Source organism: Rhincodon typus, chromosome 5 (assembly GCF_021869965.1).
Source record: "Rhincodon typus isolate 14 chromosome 5, sRhiTyp1.1, whole genome shotgun sequence".
NCBI lineage: Eukaryota > Metazoa > Chordata > Chondrichthyes > Orectolobiformes > Rhincodontidae > Rhincodon > Rhincodon typus.
In genome coordinates this window covers 46,106,809-46,130,120 of record NC_063336.1, presented here as the reverse complement: position 1 = coordinate 46,130,120, position 23,312 = coordinate 46,106,809, and the positions used below count along the sequence as shown (strand labels likewise).

The following is a 23,312-nucleotide window of genomic DNA, read 5'->3' as shown; positions in this document are numbered from 1 at the left end:
GCCTCTATTAGTCAGGGCATTGAGTATAGGAGTTGGGAGCTCATGTTGTGGCTGTACAGGACATTAGTTAGGCCACTTTTAGAATACTGCATTCAGTTCTGGTCTCCCTGCTATAGGAAAGATGTTGTTAAACTTGAAAGGGTTCAGAGAAGATTTACAAGGATCTTGCCAGGTTTGGAGGGTTTGAGCTATAGGGAGAGGCTGAATAGGCTGGTACTATTTTCTCTGGAGCATCAGAGGCTGAGGGGTGGCCTTATAGAAGTTTATAAAGTCATGAGGAGCATGGATAGGGTGAATAGCCAAGGTCTTTTCCCAGGGATGGGGGAGTCCAAAACTAGAGGGCCAGGGTTTAAGGTGAGAGGGGAAAGATTTGAAAGGGACCTAAGGGGCAGTGTTTTCATGCAGAGGATGGTGCATGTATGGAATGAGCTGCAATAGGAAGTTGTGGAGGTTGGTAAAATTACAGCACTTAAAAGACGTCTGGATGGGTATATGAATAGGAAGGGTTGAGAGCGATGTGGGCCAAATGCTGGCAAATGGGACTAAATTTATTTAGGATATCTGGTCAGCATGGACGAGTTGGACCGAAGGGTCTCTTTCCGTGTTGTACATCTCTATAACTCTATGGCAATGTTCTAGACACCACCACCATCTTCGCTGGATATGTGCTGCCCCACCAACAGGGCAGACCTAACAGAGTTGGCAGTACAGTTGTACACAGTTGGGAGGAAGTTGCCCTGGGAGTCCTCAAAATTGACTCCACGCCCATAAGTCTAATGGCATCAGGCTAAACATGGGCAAGGAAATTTCCTGATTACTGTGTACCATCTTCCCTTGATTGTTGGGGTCAGCACGACTCCTTGTTGAACAACACTTCAGGGAAGGACTGAGGATGGCAAGCTTGCAAAATGTACTCTGCGTGGGGATAGCAATGTTCACCAGTTGCAAATCACAAGTCAGGAGCTCGTGATGGAATATTCCCCACTTGCCTGAATGATTCAATAAGACTTGAGCTTGTCACCATCCAGGACAAAACAGCCAATTGAATTGGCACCATGTCCACAAAGATGCATTTCCTTTACCACCAATACTCAATAGTAGGGCTACAATCCTTTGTAACATTTTCTGTCGATGGGACAGATTTGGTACCACTTCCGTTGAGGAGAGTGCATTCATAATATTCTCATGAGCGGAATTTAAACTCGGGTTATGTGATTTTTGGTGGTTGCAACCCACGTGTTTCATCTCACTCATCTGAGTCTGAAATGTCCCATGTACAGAGTGTGAAGAAAAAGCTGGCAGTCTAACGAACATTGCTGTCTACAAGATGCACTGAAGAAATCCTCCAAAGATCCTTACCACATTCCAAACACATGACTACTTCCATCTAGAAGGACAGGGGCAGCAAATACATAGGAATGCCACCACCTGCAACTTCTCCTCCAAGCTACTCACTATTCTGACTTGGAAATATATTACCGTTCCTTCAATGTCACTTGGTCAAAATTCTTGAATTCCCTCACTAATGGCATTGTGGGTCTCCCTACTGTTATGGACATGACCAGATCTCCTCAAAATATTTTAGGAAGGTAGCCTAGACCCTAACTTTTTTTCTTATTTTAAAGGTAGACGTGAAGTGCCATGTTCCAGATGCAATGCGACTGGTCAATCTACTTGACATTTAGCAAAACACAATGTATTTAAAAACTATAGTTAAAATGCAATAGAAATTTAGAATAACTTAACTATTGGAAAACTTAACTGAATGATGGATACAGTAACTATTACTAATTAATTGTTCCAGTATAGTAACATCCCATAAACATACCCCTTGACAAAAAGGCAAATTCAGACATAGATTCTTATATGCGATCCTTCAATCCAGGAGGTAAAAAAGCATCAGGAGGAAATTCGGAGAAAGTAGAAGCTAGGAGACATTCACTGAAACTTGCAACTCTTTTGAGACCCCAAAGGCTTCTGCTTACAACTAAACCTAAAAACTTTTAAATAAAAAAAACTGGAAAGCCTGACCAGCTGTCAGACCAGGCTGCTTCCATTATTCCAACTTAGAATTTTTTTTTTTTTTTTTTTTTTTAAGGCCTCAAATTGTTTAGTTTCTCAGAGATAGCTCGACACCTCTGCTTTACAACCTCTCTTCAAAAAAAGCAAAATAACCTCTTAAAGTGATAACTTTGTCGTACTACAGCTGATGGACTGCAGCAGTTCAACAATGCAGGTCACCACAAACTTCTCAACGGCAACTAGGGATGGGCAATAACTATTGGCCAGCCTGCAATATCCATGTCCCATAGGTGAATTAAAAACAGGCAAAAGACTTTCTGAAGTAGTTCTGGTTGGACAATTCAGAAGACATATTCATGCTGTCAGCTGATATGCTCCTAGTTTTAGCCAATTTAACTTCATAAGTACCATTTGGAGGATATCTGGATTTTGACTCTCTCCAATTATGAGCACTTTAGATCAATAAGAAAGAGAAACTCTCCTCGTGTTTATCTTCTCTGTAGCTTGATTGGGGTTTACACTACAACTTCAGTATGGTGTGGTTCAGTTACAACAACGCTTTCTAAATTTGGGATCACACCTTTTGGTGTGCATCTGGAGAAGGTGGCACAAGTCTTTCTGGAGAGAGTTCTGTTGTTTTGATTTGAGTCCCTCTTACGTATTTGTATACCTATTTGCAAATAATTTAAAGCCTTTAAGAGTGCAGAGATTGCTACCCATGTTGTAAGTATTAAAATTTGTTTTAAAGGAGAAGATCCACCTGACTGTGTAGTGCTCTCTTTTTTGGACAGAATATTCAGTGTTCCAGATGGACAGACTGTGTAAACACAGTAGGGGCTACGTTGGATAGTCTCTGAAAACAATTGTGATTTATGATTAACTTATGCCCATTTAAATCATTGTTAGCCAGCAGCTAACATTGTGTTGTCTGCTAATTATTGTAATTGTAATGTGTTACCAACATGAAGAGAATTGGACGCCTCCCAATGTTTTATTGTTGTTTAAAAAGAGAAGGGATAATCCTAGGCCAGTTAGTTTACGCTTGGTTGTGGGAAAGTTATTGGAATCAATGCTGAGAAACATAGTAAACCTCAGATTAGGAAATAAATTAATTGAAGAAGGCCATCATTTATTTAAGTGACGTTCATGTCAGATGAATGTATTTTTTGTGATAAGTAGCATTGAAATGCAATGGATTGGGTCAACATGGCAAACTGGTTTTAACAAACAAACAGCCTCTGAATCCAAGGGTCAGAACCAAACTGGATCCAAAATTAGTTGAGCGATTGTTGCAAAACAATAACTGAAAGGGTTAACTGATGTTATGAGATAAGCTTCACCTGTTTCAAAAATGAAATATCGCTTCTAGGAAGAACTAACCAATGCTGTACCAGCTGTGTTTGTTACGAAATTTGTGTGATTGTTTTGGTAATAGTAATGTAACTTAACTGATAGGTTGATCCTGATGTCTCAAGAGACAATAATGTATCTTAAATGTGCAGTGACTAGTTATTAAGTGATATGTAATAAATCGATTTACTACTCAATATTGATCCTATATTCTGCCAAAGCTTTTGAGTTAGTATCTTTCCCTGCATGGTTTTAGCAACTTGGAGGAATATCTGCACACAGTAATTTCACCACCAATACCTGAAGCTTCTCTGCCCGCCATTGTAAAGGTTCTAGCGGTGGACGTCTGTAGTTTTAAGTGAGTTATCCATTATGAAACACTGGCAGCAATGGGCGCGGCTGTCTCTCATTAGTAGCAGTTGGTCCAATCTGAAGAAATATTCAATTCCACAAAGGCCGGAGCCATCGGAGGAGTATTAAGGAAAAAAAATCAATCCGGAAACTGAGAATGTATCTTTAAATATTCAGTAGCTCACAAGCACACAGAGCCTGTCAGTTTCGCAGAGTAAAACACTAGCTCTGATCAGCAGTACTAAACTTGCCTGTGAAAACCTATAACAGTTCCAAATGGTTTAAAAAAGAAGGAAAAGCTTGAGTAGACCCCAAAGAGGCTTATCCGAGTTAGAGGAAGAGAAAACCAAGGATAAGTACCCTTCCCCAGAAGATACCAATTAGGCTCATATTGATGAAAAGCATTGGTAGTAGTGAAACTACCCAAAGCCTTTCAGCCCCACCATGGTAATAAGCAGCAGGAAGCAAAGGTTGATAGATGTTGTTGGGACTGGAAGATTGTTAGCAGTAGGATTCAGCAGGAGTTGATACGCAGTCCTTTTTTCATTTTAAACTTCATGTTAATAGTTTAGACTCAAATATAGGGGCATAATAAAGAAGCACACAGATGATGATACAAAATTTGGCCATGTGGTTGGCAGTGAATGGAGGAAAGATTTAGGCTGCAGGAAGGTATAGTTGGGAAGGAAAATGGAAAACGGAATTTGGTTTGAAGCAGGATCTAATGCACTTTGGTCAAGGCAGGGGAAGACACAATAGGTGACTGAGTAGTGTGACTGAACAAGGGGATCCTGATGGATTCCAAGGATCTTTAAATATGGCAGAACGGAAGACTTGTGCCATCCCTTCCATTATTACAAAGGCACGGAATATAAGCACAGGGATTTTCTGCAAGTCTGTATACAACATTACCTAGGCCATAAGTGTACTGCATAGAGTTCTGCTCACAACATTACGGGAAAGATGTGACTGTGCTGAGAGGAGACAGAGAATGTAGCTGAGGTGGAAGTTTGGATCACTCGGTCGTATTTTCCATGGAACAGAGGAGATTTGTGGTATTTAAAGTTGAGGGGCCTAGTTAGAGTAAATGGGTAGACCCATTGCACAGTATTGGTAAAAGGATTAGAGGGGAAAATAAGGAAGCAATATTTCATGCACAGAGTGGCAGTCATCTAGAACTCCCCATCTGCAAAGGTGGTAGAGGCAAAAACATCTGTGACTTTTGAAATGTACTTGAACATCTACGTGAAGAACTGTGACCTTCAGGACTTTGGATTTAATGGAAGAAGCTGGGATTAGACTGGACATGGACGCAAAAGGGATTAAAGAACAGGCCCTTAGGCCATCCAAAACTGCACCAACACATACATATCTAAACTAAAAACCTTCTGCCTCTACACGCTCCATTTCCCTCTATTCCCTGCCTATTCATTAAATAACAAAACTGGATGAATGACCTCCTTCTGTGTCATAGGGTTTTTTTTATGATTCCTAACTGTTCAATGGCTGTAAGCACCAACAAGTAACTGCAAACTAACATGCTAACACCAGGTAAAGCCAGCCCGTACCTTTTTAAGGGGAAGCGTTTCATGGTTAGAGCAGTTGTTGGTAGACATGTAGGAAATGGATATGACCTGGTAACAGCAAAGTACAGGACTACATGAGAGCGAGAGTAGGCTCAGAGTTTCACATATCACATTGGCAGCCTTGGTGGCTGATGTGGAAAGCAGGTGAGAGACTTTATATTCACAGGGTACCAAGGAGCCCACCAGATAATGATGAAAAAGCAGTGGGAGATAGCCATGGAAGTCAGTATCTAGGAGGCAAGTTTATGGTACTGGATGGAGTGCCTCTGACAAGTAGTCAATATCAGTGAATTCATCTTCAGATGCCATATCCTACCAACTGCAACACTAGTTCTGAAACTGGACCACATCCCCATCATTCAACATGTAAGGATCTCTCTCAATCAGGACTCTTCTTGGATATTCCAATATAATACTCCACTTTTATACAATGTTGTGAACCTCATCAGGCATGCAAGCTGTAAGATGTGGTTATCAGCTATTTACCCATGATGGCTGCATCAGCCAAACAGGTCGACAGCACTCACTAACTTCGTCTCACTTACAGCAGAAAATGGGAGACAACTGGAGGTAGGAGTTGACCAAAGGGGATAGGTGCACCTGCATGTTCTGGCTGCCCATCAAAACCACTCTTCCAGAACCCCTCAACCCCTAAATATTTTCACCATCCTGACTTGGAAATATATTACAGTCCTTCTAGGTTTTAGATCTGGAAACTGCTTTCCTATTGAAAATGTGGTGGGCCTAACTACAGCACATGGACTACAGTTGTTCAAGAAGGCAGCACACCATCACCTTCTCAGGAGCAACAACGGATGGGCAATAAATGTTGGTCTAACCAATGATACTCAAATCTCCTGAATGAATCCAAAAAAACAGTGCTGGCCCATACTTAAATGGCCATTGCTGAGGTCATTGTGGGATTGAAATATTGAACATTATAACATCCTCATGCACAATACTATTCTTAGTCACACAAATCAGCAGCCACACACTTTATAAATTGCAGCTGGTTTAAATATACGCCACTGACTTCATTACCTCCCTGTAATAAAACATTTTCCCTTAAGTCCTTTTGCTTTCAGATATCCAAGAGGTGCAACCTTGCTAGGTAGTGAAGGAGTACCATGAAGACAGATGTTTGTGATGCATTGTCACTTGATTTACTCCTCATGCACGTTAGCTCAGTTATTGTCATTTCTTCGGTTTTAGAGCAGGGATTTACACATGATGAGATACTGGGCCACGCGTAGCTGCAGCCAGGAAGGAGGACTACGATGTGTGCCAGCTCACCATTCATTCTGCAGTAGAGGATACAAATGAGTACTTGAGTGAATGAGGCTGTTAGTTACGCACAACAAATTTTTGGAAGAATTAGCAGGCCTATTAGAAAACTGGTCAATGTTGAGTATGGAGAAAGCCGGCACCTATTTGGCACAAGACTTTGTATGGCATTTCAGAGAATCCCTACAGCATGGAAGCAGGCCATTCGGCCCCTCGAGTCCACACCACTCCTGTGAAGAGCATCCCGCCTCGACCTACACACACACTCCTACCCTGTCCCCGGAACCCTGGATTTCCCTTGGTTAATCCAACTAGCCTGTACATCCCTGGACACGATGGGAAATTTAGCATGGCAAATCCACCTAACCTGCACATCTTTGGACTGTGGTAGAAAACTGGAGCACCCTGGGGAAACCCAAGCAGACACGGGGAGAATATGCAAACTCCACACAGACAGTGACCCAAGGGTGGAATTGAACCCTGGTCTTCGGTGCTGTGAGGTAGCAGTGCTAACCACTGAGCCACTGGGCTGCCCATCTGAAATCCATCTTTTGCAGCATAAAAATGTGGTCCAACTTTGGTTAACTAATTGTGGTCCCAAAAATTATGTATCTTCTGAGACTGAATGTCACACTTCTATCAAAACACAAATACCTGCACCACAACTAAGTATTACCTGGAAGCTCTGATTGCTGTCATGCAAGGTTGGCTTGCTGCCATGCAAGCTCAGACTGAGACTGGGGATTACAGTGTGCAGAGAAACTGACCGAGAGGAATTGCATCCAGCAATCTGTCCTCCAGCAGATTATGAGAAATGCTGAGACGCTGATTCAGTGGAGTAGTATTGGCTCCAAAAAGCATGAACTTGCTGTCTTCTTGCCATATGTTAGTATTTATCCTGCTGCTTTACCAGTGCCTTTGTTGTCACCCATCAGCTAGCAACCTCAGCCTGCTGCTCTCCATGTCAAGATGGGGCAGTGCACTACACAGCTGAGCTTTCTAGAATTAAAGCTGCTGAAGGCTATCTGCAATCTCCTCCACTGAAAGTCATCATCCAGCAAGCTCAAGATTTGCGATGACACTGTTTAGGAGCACCAGAAAGTATAAGGTCATGTTGAAGGGTGGTAATGAGAAAATGCATAAGGATGAGTAATTGAGTGCTGTGTACAATATGGGATGATTTTCTTTTTAAATTTGGTTTAGAATATTGATTGTGGAAATGTTAATTTTGCATTGAGCTCAAATGGGTGCTGTGCTGCTCAGTGACGAAGAGAAGATGTGAAATTGTTGTTGAATGGAAAATTAGGGATTCAGGTTGCTGAATTTTGCATTCACAGGAGTTACACAAGGCCAAGAAAGGGCTAATTCAATTGCTTCCTGAATTCAGCTATAATCCTATCGCATATTCCTAGATCTCAGCGACACTAAATGTTTCTTTCTTACGAGACCATAATTCATTTTACTCATTTTTCTTTTTCTTTCCTGAACTAATTTCAACTCCCCCCTTAGAATGTGAAAAAGGCTGAGGGGACATAAGAATTTACGTAGGAAAGGAGGCAAGAGAATTCCAGAAGTTTCCAAATTTCTGTCCAGCATGTAATGTGTTATTTGGTACAATGCTGTTGTCATTGTCATATAAATACCATTGTCATTACAAACCAGTATATGTTCCAACCCACAATGAGCATGATCACAAGATCCTTGTAGGTTTGAATCTAATAACAGTAGTAATCAGAGTTAAATATAATGTTTATTTGCTGGTCCATGTTGCTTAAAATCATCCCTTGCTAATGTTGTTTGCAATCGATAAGCAAAATGTGCCATTTAATCACAAGACTATTTCTTTCATAAAATAATGTTCCATCATTGCTGTGAATATTTTTTTTTGTCAGTTATGTTTCTTGTTCTTATTTTTTACCAGTTCAAATTTAGCAAGCTCCACAAGATTGAAATCAGATGCAGTGCTGATGTGTACAATGAATTACTCACAAAGGTAAATTGAAAGTTACATATGATGTGCAAGATTCAAGAATGAAAGAAAATGAAACATGGTATGATATGTTGAGCCTTCATTGCCATATCACCCACTAATCTACAAAGTTAATCTGAATCCTCCTCCTCCTACCTTGATTCTTCTCGTTATACACTGATCACTTTTATGTCCCGTGTCACCATTATGTTTAATGTTAGTTCATATATATTTCATACTTTAATTACATAAATTATTTTCTGCTCTTTATCACCCATTATTGCTCAAACCTGATATCCAGCCAATGATTTAGTGACTTCTCATCCTTGGCTGGATTGACAAGCTTCTCATTCCAGATCTTCCAAATGTAACAGGATGTCAGTTTGAATTTTGATTAAATTCCAGTTTGAAGACTTTTGACTGTGAAGGTATGATAAAGTAGGATTTGCTACTTGAATATTGACAAGTCTTAAATTAGCTTTCATTTATTTTAATTGTAAAGTAAAATTACGGATGAGTGACAAATGCTGGCTCAACTAGTTGTTATGCTAATATCTTGTGAATAAATATATATTTAAAAAATGTTATACCAGTGATTGGACTCTGGATTCTTATTCAGTTGAATCTACAGAACTACCTAATCGCATGAAGTTTGAAAAAAAAACAAATTGGTTGAGTAATGGATGCAAGATCAAATTTCATCACTTATGAGCAACTATCTTTTGCCATGAACATTGAGGCTGTTACTGAAGAGTATTTTGTATGGCATGATAAGTTGCTCACTTTGAGACCTAAGCCTGGAAATGACTTTGTGACGCTGGTGGATAAAGTTAACACATTCATTTGTCATTCTTTAGCCTGCTGTTGTAATGGATGTGTTAGCCCATTAATTTTAAACAGTTTTACACCCCTATTAAAACTAAAGACTTGGAATAGCTTACAGATGGAAGTGCATAACAATTTTGCTGTTCATATTGCCAGCTTAAAGCATGTTTTGGCGTAGCAAAAGGCAAGTTAAAATGTGTATAATTTTGCAAATAACTTGTCATGGTGGAAATGGCTGCTTTCCTTCCAGCTCAGGGAATATCTAATCATATATGCAGTGACTTTTTTTAAATTATTCACTTTGTGGGATGTGGGCATTGTTGGCTGGCCAGCATTGATGATCTGTTCCTAGCTGCCCTTGAGAAGGTGGTGGTGAGCTGACTTCTTGAACCTCAGCAGTCCACCTGCAGTGGGTTGACTCATGATGCCATTAGGGAAGAAATTCCAGGATTTTGACCTAGCAACTGTGAAGGATCAGCAATATATTTCCAAGTCAGGATGGTGAGTGGCTTGGAAGAGAACTTGAAAGTGGTGATGATCCTTTGTCTCTGCTGCCCTTGTCCTTCTAGATGTTGTAGTTTTGGAAGGTGCTGTCTGAAGATCATTGTTGAATTTCTGCAGTGCATCTTGTAGAGAGTACACACTGCTGCTACTGAGTGTTGGTTGTGGAGGGAGTGGATGCTTCTGAATATAGTGACAATCAAGGGGGCCTTCTTTGTCCTGAATGGTATCAAGTTTCCTGAGGGTTGTTGGAGCTGTACCAATCCAGGAAAATGTGGAGTATTCCATCACACTCCTGACTTGTGCCTTTGTAGATGGTGGACAGGCTTTGAGGAGTCAGGAGGTGAGCTACTTGCTGCAGTATTCCTAACCTGGGATTTGCTCTTGTAGCCACTGTGCTTATGTGACAAGTCCAATAGAGTTTCTGGTCAATGATAACCCACAGGATGTTGATAATGGGGGATTCAGTGATGATAACACTATTGAATGTTAAGGGGTGGTGGTTAGATTGCCTCTCATCAGTGATGGTCATTACCTGGCATTTATGTAGGGCAAATGTTACTTGCCACTTGTCAGCCCAAACCTAGGTATTGTCCAGATCTTGTTGCATTTGAACATGGATTATTTCAGTACCTGAAGAGTTGCAAATGGTGCTGAACGTTGTGCAATCATTGGTGAATATCCCCACTTCAGACCTTGCAATGGAGGGAAGCTGAAGGTGGTTGGGCCTAGTGCACTACCTTGAGGACCTCATCCAGAATTCCTGTCCTGGAGCTGAGATTACTGACCTCCGACATCCAAAACCATCTTCCTATTGCCAGGTATGACTCTAACCAGTGGAGAGTTTGTCCCCTGTTACACTTTGATGTATGGCATCAGGTAATTGTATTTATTTAAAGATACTTCAGACTGCTGGAAAATGTGTAATTAAAATGTTAAAATTCTGAAATGTGCTTTGACCACTTCTAAATCTCTTCATAATTCCTCTATCTATTAAATATCCTTTTCAGGAAAGTAGTCCTTAGTATAAGCTCCATTGCATATTGAACCAAGACAAAAGATGAATGGCCTGTGAATTAACCTTGTCAGGGTTATATTTGTCTTCTAAGATTGGCTGCATAGGTTTAATTTTTACTTTATCTTCTGACTACTGAGGAAGGTACTATGCAAAACTTTGCAGAACACTCGCTCTGATTGGAAACTAACTGGATTAGAATATGGAAATATGAGAATAGAGTTGGTGATGATGAGCTATTTGTGAACCGTTGAAAGGAAGGGGAAGTTAGAACTGAGGTAATTGTGAAAAAAAGATTTAAGGTTAGAAGTTTAAAGGGGAATGCCAGAAGTAGCATTAAGAGAGTTGAAGAAATGTCTTGAGGAAATGGGAAGACTGATCAAGGCAAGAATTAAGCTGAAAAAAAGGTTGTTGCGTGGTCAGGAGTGTATCAATAGAATGATTGATGGATCCCATGGAAGAAATGAGATGGAAGACAAATAAAGATGGAATAAAACACTGGTGGTGTACACGAGTGTGGAGAGATAGCTGCACGAGGATATAGCTTTAATTGTTGAGGCAAATCCATTCATTTTATCGCAACAGGTGTCGGAAGTGAAGATGCCCAAGAGGGCATTTGTAGGAGGCAGTTGAGGATTTTGAATTTCTTTTGCCCTCTGAAACAATTGTTAGACATAGAACATAGAGTACAGCACAACAGCAGGGCTAACGGCCCACCACTATGCCATTCTAAACTAATACCATCTGTCTGCGCATGGTCCATATCCCTGTATTCCCTGTCTGTTCATGTGTTGGTCTAAACGCCTCTTAAATGTTGCTATCGTATCTGCTTCTACCACATCACTTAGCAGTGATACAAGCACCTCCCAACCTCTGTAAGACAAACAATTTCTTTGCACATCTCCTTTTAAACTTTTCCTCTCTCACTAGAAACCTATGCACCCTAATATCTGACATTTCTACACTGGGGGAAAAAGACTCCAACTACCCACTCTATCATAGAGTCATAGAGCTGTACAGCATGGAAATAGACCCTTCAGTCCAACTTGTCCATGCTGACCAGATATCCTAAATAAATTTAGTCCCATTTGCCAGCATTTGGCTCATCCCTCTAAACCCATCCTATTCATCTACCCATCCAGATGCCTTTTTAAATGTTGCAATTGTACCAACCTCTACCAATTCTTCTGGCAGCTCATTCCACACATGCACCATCCTCTGCGTGAAAATGTTGCCCCTTAGATCCCTTCTAAAATCTTCTACCCCTCACCTTAAACCTGGACACACCTGTTCCCTCTGTCCCCGCTTCAGAAGTCAGATTGGTCTCCCTGGGAGTCAACCCAAGGAAAATGGCAGGCCCGGACGGTGTCCCCGACTGAGCACTCAAATCCTGTATGGACCAACTGGCGGAGGTATCTACCGACATCCTCAACCTCTCCCTCCTACAATCTGAAGTCCTCACCTGCTTCAAGAAGACCACCATCATCCCTGTACCTAAGAAAGTACATGCAACGTGGCTGAATACTACTGTCCAGTGGCTCTGAACTCAATCATGAAGTGCTTCGAGAGGCTGGTCATAGCTGACATCAACTCCAGTTTCCCAGCCTGCCTCAATCTTCTACAATCTGCCTACCAATGTAACAGGTCCACAGAGGACGTCATATCCCTCTCCCTGCACTCATCCCTGGAACATCCGGACATCAAAGACATCTACATCAGACTCCTGCTCATTGACTGCAGCTCTGTTTCAACACCATTATTCCCTCCACAGTGGTCTTAAAACTCTGTGACCTTGGTCTTGGCTCTGCCCTCTGCAACTGGATCCTCAGCTTTCTGATCCACAGACCACAATCAGTGAGGGTAGGTAACTGCACCACCTCCACACTCAACACTGGAGCCCCCCAAGTATGCATCCTCAGCCCCCTACTGTACTCCCACGCCTGTGTTGCCAAATTCGGAATGAACGCCATCTACAAGTTCGCTGATGACACCACTGCATTGGGACAGATATCTAACAATGATGAGTCAAAGGGAGGTAGAGAGCTTGGTGACGTGGTGCAACTAAAACAATCTGTCTCTCAACGTCGGCAAAACTATAGAACTGATCATTGACTTCAGAAAGAAGGAGAACATGCTCCCATCTACAATGGAACTGAGGTTGAGAGAGTGAAGAGCATCAAGTTCCTCGGAGTGACGATGACTGACAACCTAGATTTCCCACGTAAATGCGACAGTCAAGAAGACACAACAATGCCCCATCTTCCTTAGGCGGCTGAGGAAATTTAGCAATGTCCATAAGGTCCCTCCCCAACTTCTACAGATGCACTGTTGAAAGCATAGTGTGTGTGTATGTAACAGACTGGTGTGGAAACTGTTCTGCCCAGGATCGTAAGAAACCACAGAAGGTGGTGTGCGCAGACCAGACCATCACAGAAGCCAACCTTCCATCCACGGACTCCATTTACATGGCTGGTTACTGTGGAAAGGCTGCCAACATCATCAAAGATCCATTGCACCCCAGTAATGATCTCGTATAATCTCTTCCATCAGGCAGAAGATACAGAAGCCTGAACACACTTGCAAGCAGATTCAGGAACAGCTTCTTTCCAGCTATTATCAGACTGATGAATGAACTCTAGTCTCAAATAATGCTGACCTTGCTAACATTGATCTCACCTAGCGCACACCAAGTGCAATGCAACCTGTAGGCCTCTGTCTAAGTCTTTTGATCTGTGCATCCTTTGCTTACAATGATCTGCCTGTACCGCTCGTAAACAAAGCTTTTCACTATATTTCGGTACACATGACAATAAAATCAATCAACCTTTGCCATCTAGCTTTGCACTCCTCCACCCCAGGGAAAAGACCTTGTCTATTCACCCTATCCATGCCCCTCATGATTTATAAACCTCTACAAGGTCACCCCTCAGCCTTCAACGCTCCAGTGAAAATAGCCCCAGTCTATTCATCCTCTCCCTATACTCAAACCCTCCAACTCTGGCAAAATCCTTGTAAATCTTTTCTGAATCCTTTCAGGTTTCCCAACATCCTTCCTATAGCAGGGAGATCAGAATTGCACACTGTATTCCAAAAGTGGCCTCACCAATGTCCTGTACAGCTGCAACATGACCTCCCAATTATTATACTCAATGAACTGACCAATAAAGGCAAGCATACCAAACGCTGCCTTTGGGGTTCTGTCTATCTGCGACTCCACTTTCAAGGAACTATGAACCTGCAATCCAAGGTCTCTTTGTTCAGCAACACTCCCCAGGACCTTACCATTGAGTGTGTACGACCTGCCCTGATCTGCCTTTCCAAAATGCAGCACCTCACATTTATCTAAATTAAACTTCATCTGCCACTCCTCGACCCATTGGCCATCTGATCAAGGTCCCATTTTACTCTGAGCTAGCCTCTTTGCTGCCCACTACATCACCAACTTTGTCATCTGCAAATTTACTAACCATACCTCCTGTATTCACATCCAAATCATTTATATAAATGATGAAAAGCAGTAGGCCCAGCACCGACCCTTGCGGCATCACAGGCATTCAGTCTGAAAAGCAACCTCCACCACTACCATCTGTCTTTTACCTTTGAACCAGTTCTGTATCCAAATGGCTATTTTCCCTTTGTTCCGTGTGATCTAACCTTGCTAACCTGTCTACCATGAGGAACCTTGTCGAACGCCTTACTGAAGTCCATGTAGATCACGTCCACCGCTCTGCCCTCAACAATCCTCTTTGTTACTTCAAAAAACTCAATCAGTTAGTGACACATGATTTTCCCATGCACAAAGCCATGTTGACCATCCGTAATCAGTCCCTGCCTTTCCAAATACATGTAAATCCTGTCTCTCAGGATCCCCTCCAACAACTTGCCCACCATTGATATCAGGCTTACCAGTCTGTAGTTCCCTGGTTTTTCCTTACCACCTTTCTTAAATAGTGGCACCATGTTAGCCAACCCCAGTCTTCCGGCACACATCTGTGGCTCTCGATGATACAAATATCTCAGTAAGGGGCCCAGCAATCACTTCCCTAGCTTCCCACAGAGTTCTACAGTATATCTGATCAGATCCTGGGGATTTATTCAGCTTTGTGCTTTTTAGGATGTCCAGCACCACCACCACTAATATGGACATTTGTCAAGATGTTGCTATTTATTTCCCCACATTCTCTATCTTCCATATCCTTCTCCACAGTAAACACCTGATGCAAAATACTTGTTTAGTATCTCCCCCATCTCCTGTGGTTCCACACGTTGGTGGCCTTGCTGATCTTTAACGGGCCCTATTCTCTCTCCTGTTACTTGTTTGACTTTAATGCATTTGTAGAATCCCTTTGGATTCTCCTTAACCCTATTTGCCAAAGTTATCTCATGCCTCCCTTTTGCCCTCCTGATTTCCCTCTTAAGTATGTTCCTGCCTTTATAGCCTTATAGGAATTCACTTGATCCCTGCTGTCTATACCTAGCATATGTTTCCTTTTTTATTCTTGACCAAAACCTCAATTTCTCTAGTCATCCAGCATTCCCTATACCTACCAGCCTTGCCCTTCACCCTAACAAGAACATACTGTCTCTGGACTCTCATTATTTAATTTTTGAAGGCTTCCCATTTTCTAGCTGCCCCTTTACCTGTGAACATCTGCCCCCAATCAACTTTTGAAAGTTCTTGCCTTATGTCATCAAAATTGGCCTTCATCCAACTTAGAACTTTAATTTTTAGATCCGCTCGATCCTTCTCGGTCACTGTTTAAGACCAATAGGATTATGGTTCCCATAATTTTTGCTTCTAATCTTAGCTTGCGACGCTCCAGCAAAAACCATCCAAGTTTGTCCAACCTCTCCTTACTGTTAATACATTCCACTCCAGGCAACGTTCTGGTAAACCTCTCTTGCGTCCTCTCCAAAGCCTCCACGTCCTCTCTATAATGTGGTGGCCAGAATTGCAAATAATACTCCAAATGTGGCCTTTCTAAAGTTTTATACAGTTACAACATGACTTGCCAACTTTTTTACTCAGCGGCCTGACTGATGAAGGCAAGCAGGCCATATGCTTTCTTTACCCACCTTATCCACTTTCAGTGAGCTATAGTCTTTCACTCCAAGACCCCTCTGCGTATGAATATTTCTAAGAGCTATTTACTGTGAACTGTCTTGCATTTGACCTCTCAAAATGCATCTCCTCACACTTGTACAGGTTAAAGTCCATCTGTCATTTTTCTGCCCAACTTTCCAACTGATCAATATCCTTTGACAAATCCACCAATTTTCGTGTCATTTGCAAACTTATCAGACCATTTACGTTTTTTTTTTGTCCAAACCATTTACATATATTACAAACAACAGAGTTTCAGCACATATATCCTTTTGGAACATACCTGGATTAAGGTAAACACCCCCCCCACAATTGCCCTCCGTCCTCTATGACCAAGCCAGTTTTGGTTCTAACTTACCAACTCACAGTGGATCCCACACAATTTGGTACTTTTGGAGCAGCCTACCATGACGGACCTCATCAAATGCTTTGGTAAAGTCTATATAGATAATATTCGCTGCACTACCCTTAGTGATCATCTTTGTCGCTTCCTCAAAAAAACTCTATCAAATTTGTGAGACAAGATCTCCCTGCATAAAGCCATGCTGACTATCCTTAATAAATCCATTCTTTTCCAAATGCAAGTCAAGCCCGTCCTGAGAATATTCTCCAATAATTTCCCTACCAATGCTATAAGCCTCACCAGGCTAATAATGCTTGGATTATTTTTGTTGCCCTTCTTATAAAAAAAAATCATATTGGTCTTTTTCCTGTGTTTTGGAACCTTGCCTCTGGTTAAAGAGGATACAAAGATTTCTGCCAACGCCCTGGTAATGTCTTCTCTTGCCTCCTTCAGTGTCCTGAGAAGCACATCTATTTCAAAAGAAGATGGGAAAATATAAAAAAAACTGTCATTCATTCATGGAAAATCACCTCACAATTGTCCAATTTCTCCTTTTAATATTTTTTTCCACTCAGTCTGCCTCACTGAGCTGTGCATTTTCTTCAACACCAAGGCTGTTTAATATAAATTTCGCAACGTTCCTCTTCTAAGCTTCAGCTAGAGTTTGCAGCAATAATATTGGTAGAGTTCATTAAATCTGTACCCTTGAGGAACTTGAGTTCTTGAATGATATCTCCCCTGAGCCTTCTCTTTAAAGTAAGAAATCTCAGCCTCTTCAAATCTTCACATTACTCAAGTGCTTTTAACTGCTTATCAGTTTGATTGCCACATTTTTCACATCCTTTAGTGCTTAATTTTATGACTGACGTGATGGCTGAAGTTTTATATTGCCTTTCGTTTCTTGTCGGGGATTACTGGCAGATATAGGAAGGTTTCTGGTAGGTCTGATGTGAAGGAAGGGAAGATAGTCTAGTCAGGCCTGCGGGTTGTGAGGTCTGGTTTAGGTGTGGGGAGACCGGAAGAGGTGAATCAAACAGACTTGCATATATTATTCCATCAGCCACTTCCCATCCCCCAACACTATGCGTGTGCATACACACACGCATAGACAGGCATACACGCGCACGCATGCCCACACACAAACACAATAGTTTTTTTTCAGATCCTGCGACCTGCCCCATGCTCTTCAAGACATGCCAGCTCCCTGCCCCCAATTCCTCTTCCCAAACCCTTTCTTATCAGGCAATGTCAATCTCCACCTCACTTCATGTTTAGCCAGCACCTACCCCTACCATGGAAGATCTCCTTAGATTTCCCTCCAAATGTTGATCATTTCATTTGAAAACCTGTAATGTTATAAATAACTGAGAAGAGTTGCAAATGTAACCATATAACAAATGATTGGAAAAAGAGAGAAGTGAAGCATAGAAATGCAGCCTTAATAAATGTTTCCATAGTCTGATGAATGGGCAGAAGATTTTGTAAGAGCAGTTGAAAGTCACAAATAATGTGTTGTTTCCCAAATGCCAGGTTAAGGGAGTGATAGCATACTGATTGTATTACTGGGCTAGTTGTCCCTAAAAAGACCCATTCGACCTTTTACTACATGCTAAATAAATGAGCTGGTAGATTTTTGGATCCACTTTTTTTGTTGACTTATTCTATTTCATTCTGTCTTTGGCAGTCTTATTTTCCTCTTCATCTCACCTCTCAACCTATTGCATTTGATCTGTTTTTTCATTCTTTTATTTATACTATCTCTCTTGTAATCTAAAGAGCACTATTTTTGGCTCCTGCATTTGTCACCGTTATTGGAATATGGCTGGCCTGTACATGGAGCATCTCTTGCTTCAAGATCACCTACTATTACATTGCATTTTTTCTTGTCATGCTTTAGTTCCATATTACCTTGGCTAGATCCCATCTCATTGCATTGAGATTTGTCCTTGATCAATTTAGATATTCAGCATTTGGTTGTTCCTTACTCTTCTCCATGATTAATCGAAACCTTAGAATGATTACTCAGACTCAAATGTTCTCTCACAGGTACTTGATGTATGACCCACATTTCCCAGCACTGTATCCAGCAATACCTGCCTTTTTTCTAGTTGGGTTTAAAACATGGAAACTAGAAGGTTGTAAGCATTGTTAAGTAATTCCTTTCCCACCTTACCCTGTACTCTAACACAATCCCAATTTTATTTGGCTAATTAAAGTCCCCCAGAATAACTGCTGTGTAGTTCTTGCAAGTTTATCTGGTGTCTCGCTGTCTGTCCTAAATAGCATTTTTACTTCTCAACAGAGCTGATAGGATACTTTTTCCTTGCCCCTCTCCAGGAAATTCTCTTTCCAAGACAACAATGTCTACACTAATCATTGCTGTCACCCCAGCTTACTTATTTCCTTCTCTAATTTTTGAACACTTTTATGTCTTTGTACATTAAGTTCCTAGTCTTTGTTTTTAAGCCATGCTTCTGTTGTTGCTATAATATTCACAATGCTCCTACTTGTAACTCATCAACTTTATTCACCAACATTGTTCATTTAACTGCATGCAATACAATCCTGTCTTTACATTTCTTGCCCTTTTAAAAATGCTACTATGTAATATAGTCTACTTCCTTTTCTATTACTGGCGAAAACAGCTATATACATCTAGTTGTTCTTTTTATGTCTCAGTACGTCGCTATCTACATAACCTCTGCTAGTTATGCTTAAACCCTCCCCAGCCACACAAGTGAACCTCCTACAAGATCAAGGAAACAATACAGGAAAATGTTGTATTATTTAAGAAACACGTGGTTGAATGTTTACTGTCACGAATCTAATGGGACCTTATCAGGGAATACGATAAGTTAACTTGGTAATATTTTAACATTAGAACTTCCTGGCTGATTGCAGTATTCCATAATAATCTAGGTCTAATAAAAGAAAGCCATAAATATTATAGATTATTGGTAACTATTTGTCTTCGTCACATAATAATATGCAATGCTACATGGTATTTGACTTTATTAGTTTCTACACCAGTGACCAGTTCTCTCTCTGCTTCGAAGCTTGCTTTTATTTTGGGAACACATTTTATTTTTGTATTACTATATATTAAATACTTAAGAACATTCTTGTGAAAGAGTTCCTGGTGCAAAGTAGTTCGTTTGGTGAGGGAACTGGGGTTTGAAGAGTAGTAAAACCTGAAGGAGGTTTCTATACCTGAATGCTTCAGTTCAGTTTTCAATAAGTAAGAATCTGGTTGTTAGTTGATTAATGGTTTGTTTACTGGGATAACTGTCATGGCTGATCGGAAGTTTCCCATATGCTCCTAAATAGCAAGCTACACTTCTTTATTTGAGACCTAGCTTTACAGGTGCCAGTTCTTGCTAAAAACAATTCACAAGCCCAAATATTTTTGTGAATGGCTGCCTTTGAGGTGGAAGGACCATCCGTGATCAGTAGGATGACATGTATATCATTTTTGAGTGCATTGATACTTTATAAGTGGTAAGGTTGATCTTCTCAAAGTTATTCCCAGTTTATTGTTTAGTGAGAAGGATTCACAGTATTTTAGAGGAGATTTTAATACTGTGAAGAGAACAAACATTCTTTTCTTCATTGATTACTGGCCTACACATGGAAAATACTTTAAGTAGGGTAAAACATCACATTTGTAGGAAAATATGAACTTCAATGTGGTTTTATTTTGGAGTAGGCTATGGATTTAGCATAGATAGCTTAATATTCTACATTATAGATGAAGTTAGTACTTACTTTGCTACTGAAAAGAGATACAGATATTGTAAGTCATAATGGTGCATCGTCCATGGATTAATAGCGAATCATGAATTATTAACTATGCTTTTTCAAAAAAAGCTTCAGAAATTGAAACTGTGCCTAAGGACCAAGAGTATCAAATTTTAAATGTATATTCAAGAAAAGAGTAAGAAATACCAGGAAATTGTAGACCAGCATGTCCATGGTTAAACTTCTGGAACCTATTATATAAGAGAAAATAAGTTAATACTTGGGCATAGGCTGAGTATCCCTGCTTAGCCTTAATTTTCAAAGGGCAATTTATGCTCGATAATGTAATTGCTTTTTATGAGGAAGTAATAATGTAGGGGTAAATGGAATGCATTGAATGTTATGTCTGAATTATCAGAATTTTTTTTGGTACTGGTCTTTAAAATTGAAATGTTTTGACAGAGTAGACAGCACTGTCTCCATGTGTAGCAAAAGGTAAAACTAGAATCTATGAATATTAGATTGTCACCAAGAGGGTGCAGAAGAACCTTCTTCCCAGAGGTTAAATAGAACACTTGCAAACAGGGGATTAATTGAGGCAGATAGTAGGGATGTATTTAAGGAGAGGCTGGATAAACATTCTGACAAATTTGCATGAGGAAGGATGAACAAAAGCTTGAGTGAAGCATAAGCACCAGTACAGACTGAACTGTGTGTATCTTTGTGTATTCCATGTCTGTGCTTGAAAATTTATTCTGAAAATTAAGGCAAATGGTGTCAGAGTGAATGTAACCATAAAATGGTTCAGCGCTAAAATATTTTGCTGTTCACTTTAACTTCAATTACAAACATAGATTGAATTGAGAACCAATATAGAAGATTAATGGTATGGATTAGTTACAAGACCCATTCCAGGCACATGGAAGCATCACATAAATTGCTAAGTTCACCTTAATCAGTACAAAAAGTATTGATACTCAAGAAAATCTGTGTTTTCACTTGACTTACTTTGGGATACTCAGGTCTTCCGACTATTTCCTGATATTTGTCCTTGAAATGTCAGCCTCATCCCTTTTTTGTGCCTCCTTGTTCCTCTTAGATTACCAACTTCATGGATCTCGAAAGATAATGTGGCATTAGTAATGTGTGTGTCTGCTTAGAGTGTGTAGTGTCACCTGCTAGTGACTAACTATCATCCCAAATGCCCCAACTGAAACATCAAAGTATTCTGGAAAATTTTGAAGGCAATTAATATCCTTTAGTTAAAAGAAAAATGTGTGACTCCACACAACTGTTAATACATTAAATGAGTTAACGCAAGTTGCTTTAAAAGATAACCATACAAAATTAATATATACAGGTCAGCTATGTACTTTAAATTATAAACCAAAACAGCTGTGTCTTTGAATAAATTCCTTTTACCTGAAAGCATTTTATTCACTTAAGTTTGTATTAGCTTCAGCAATAAAACTATAAACCGATAACCTATCTTTTGACCTTTGTAATATAGATGTTCTTCTTTTCAGATATTATTTAACCACTAAACACAATTAAACAGATTATAACTTAATTCCTCACTTGCTTAATCAGGTCAAAATAATTGAAAAACAGCTTATTTTTACTTAGAAGGAGTCTAATTGGCACATCATGTCTGAACTACTTCTCTGAGAAATGCAGTTAGTGCCACCCCCCAACCCCTGCAACCCCACACATCCTTCTTTCTCAGATAACAATCCAATTCCCTATTGAATGGCATGAATCCTACCTCCACACCATTTTCAGGCAGTGCATTACAGACCTTAACTGGTTGTTATGTGAAAAATGTTTTTCCTATATTGCAACTTCTACTTTTTTCATTACCCTTAACTTTGTAGGCTTTCATTCCCAATCCTTCCATGGACGGGGACGGTTCTTCCTTATATACTCTGTCTAGATTTCTCCTGATTTTGAATACTTAAAATAATTTGAGAGGTGGATGATTTTAACTTCTACATTGAGGGGGGACTTGCATAGTGCCAGGGTATTGGATGGGGGAGAATTTATTAGGGTTAGGATACAACAGCAATGTTTGAGAGACATTTTGACAGATATAAATAGGCAAGGAATAGACGGATATTGATCGCAGTCAGGCAGGAGGGTTTTAGTTTAGTTAGGCACCATGTGCTGATGCAGTCTTGGTTGTCCTCATCACTGGGACCATTCTCCTCAATCTTTGCTTCAGCCTCTCCAATATCTTCACATCCTTACTAAAGTATGTGTTCAGAACCAGATGGAATACTGCAGTTGAGATCAAACCTGTGTTTTGTACAAGTCTATTATTGCCTCCTTTCCCTTATACTCTATGCCCCTATTTTAGTGAAGCTGTGAGTACTGCATATTTTATTAACCATGCTGTCAACCTGCCTGCTGCCTTCTGCCTTCAATTGTAATTGTGTGGAATGAGGTGGGTAGGGGTTGGAAAAACAAAGTCCAGGGGTAAACTTTTTTCAGATGGACAGGATGTGGTTTTCCTGTTGGGTAAATGATTTGGACACGAGGTATAGATATCTGCCTACCTCAAGGAAATTCAGTTTGACAGAGTAAGTAGAAGGGTACTCATTATGGAGCCGTCAAGTGGAACATTTTGGGGAGTAAAGAACAATTTAAAAAAAAATTAAACCCAAACTTAAAAATTAATGGAGTGAGGAAAAGAAAGATCATCTGTCAGAATGGTGTGAAGTGAAGCATTCATTTTATGAGTAAGCACAGTAAAAGAGAAATAGTTAAACTGGGATGCTTAATAACAGGAGAAAGAGGACTGGGAGGGAGGGCTGTGGTGAAGATAAAATTTGAACATTTGATGTAAAGTACATAAAGGGAAATGAAAGTTCTGAATATTACACAAGTATATTGAGAGAAAAGATGCCATATTAAATTAATTCAAGACACTAATTAAACTACACTTCACATTGCATATAATTCCGCGCACTTCTTTCAAGGGAGAATAATACAGCTGGGGACAAGCTATGGTGGTGATTCACCAGAATTTTATCAGTAATACAAGATTCTAATTATGAACATAGGAAAGTACAAATGAGGAGCAAGAGTAGGCCATTTAACCTCTGGATCCTGGGGTTTCTTTGCTGCTAAACTCCATTCCCAGCCTACTCGAGCAAGCTCTGCCTCCACTTCTTTGTAATTACCCTTATTTTAGCTTAGCACAATTTGTTTCTGACCTAAGTTCC

At 40.3% G+C, this 23,312-nt stretch overlaps 1 protein-coding gene across 1 annotated transcript in view; it reads left to right on the top strand.

The window, feature by feature from the left end:
• Nucleotides 1-23,312, top strand: part of klhl32 (kelch-like family member 32) — a 273,091-nt gene that overhangs the window by 5,443 nt on the left and 244,336 nt on the right. The window contains exon 2 of the mRNA XM_048597003.1: nucleotides 8,515-8,586. The gene's annotated coding sequence lies outside the window, so the exon portion shown is untranslated. The remainder of the gene's footprint in view (nucleotides 1-8,514; nucleotides 8,587-23,312) is intronic.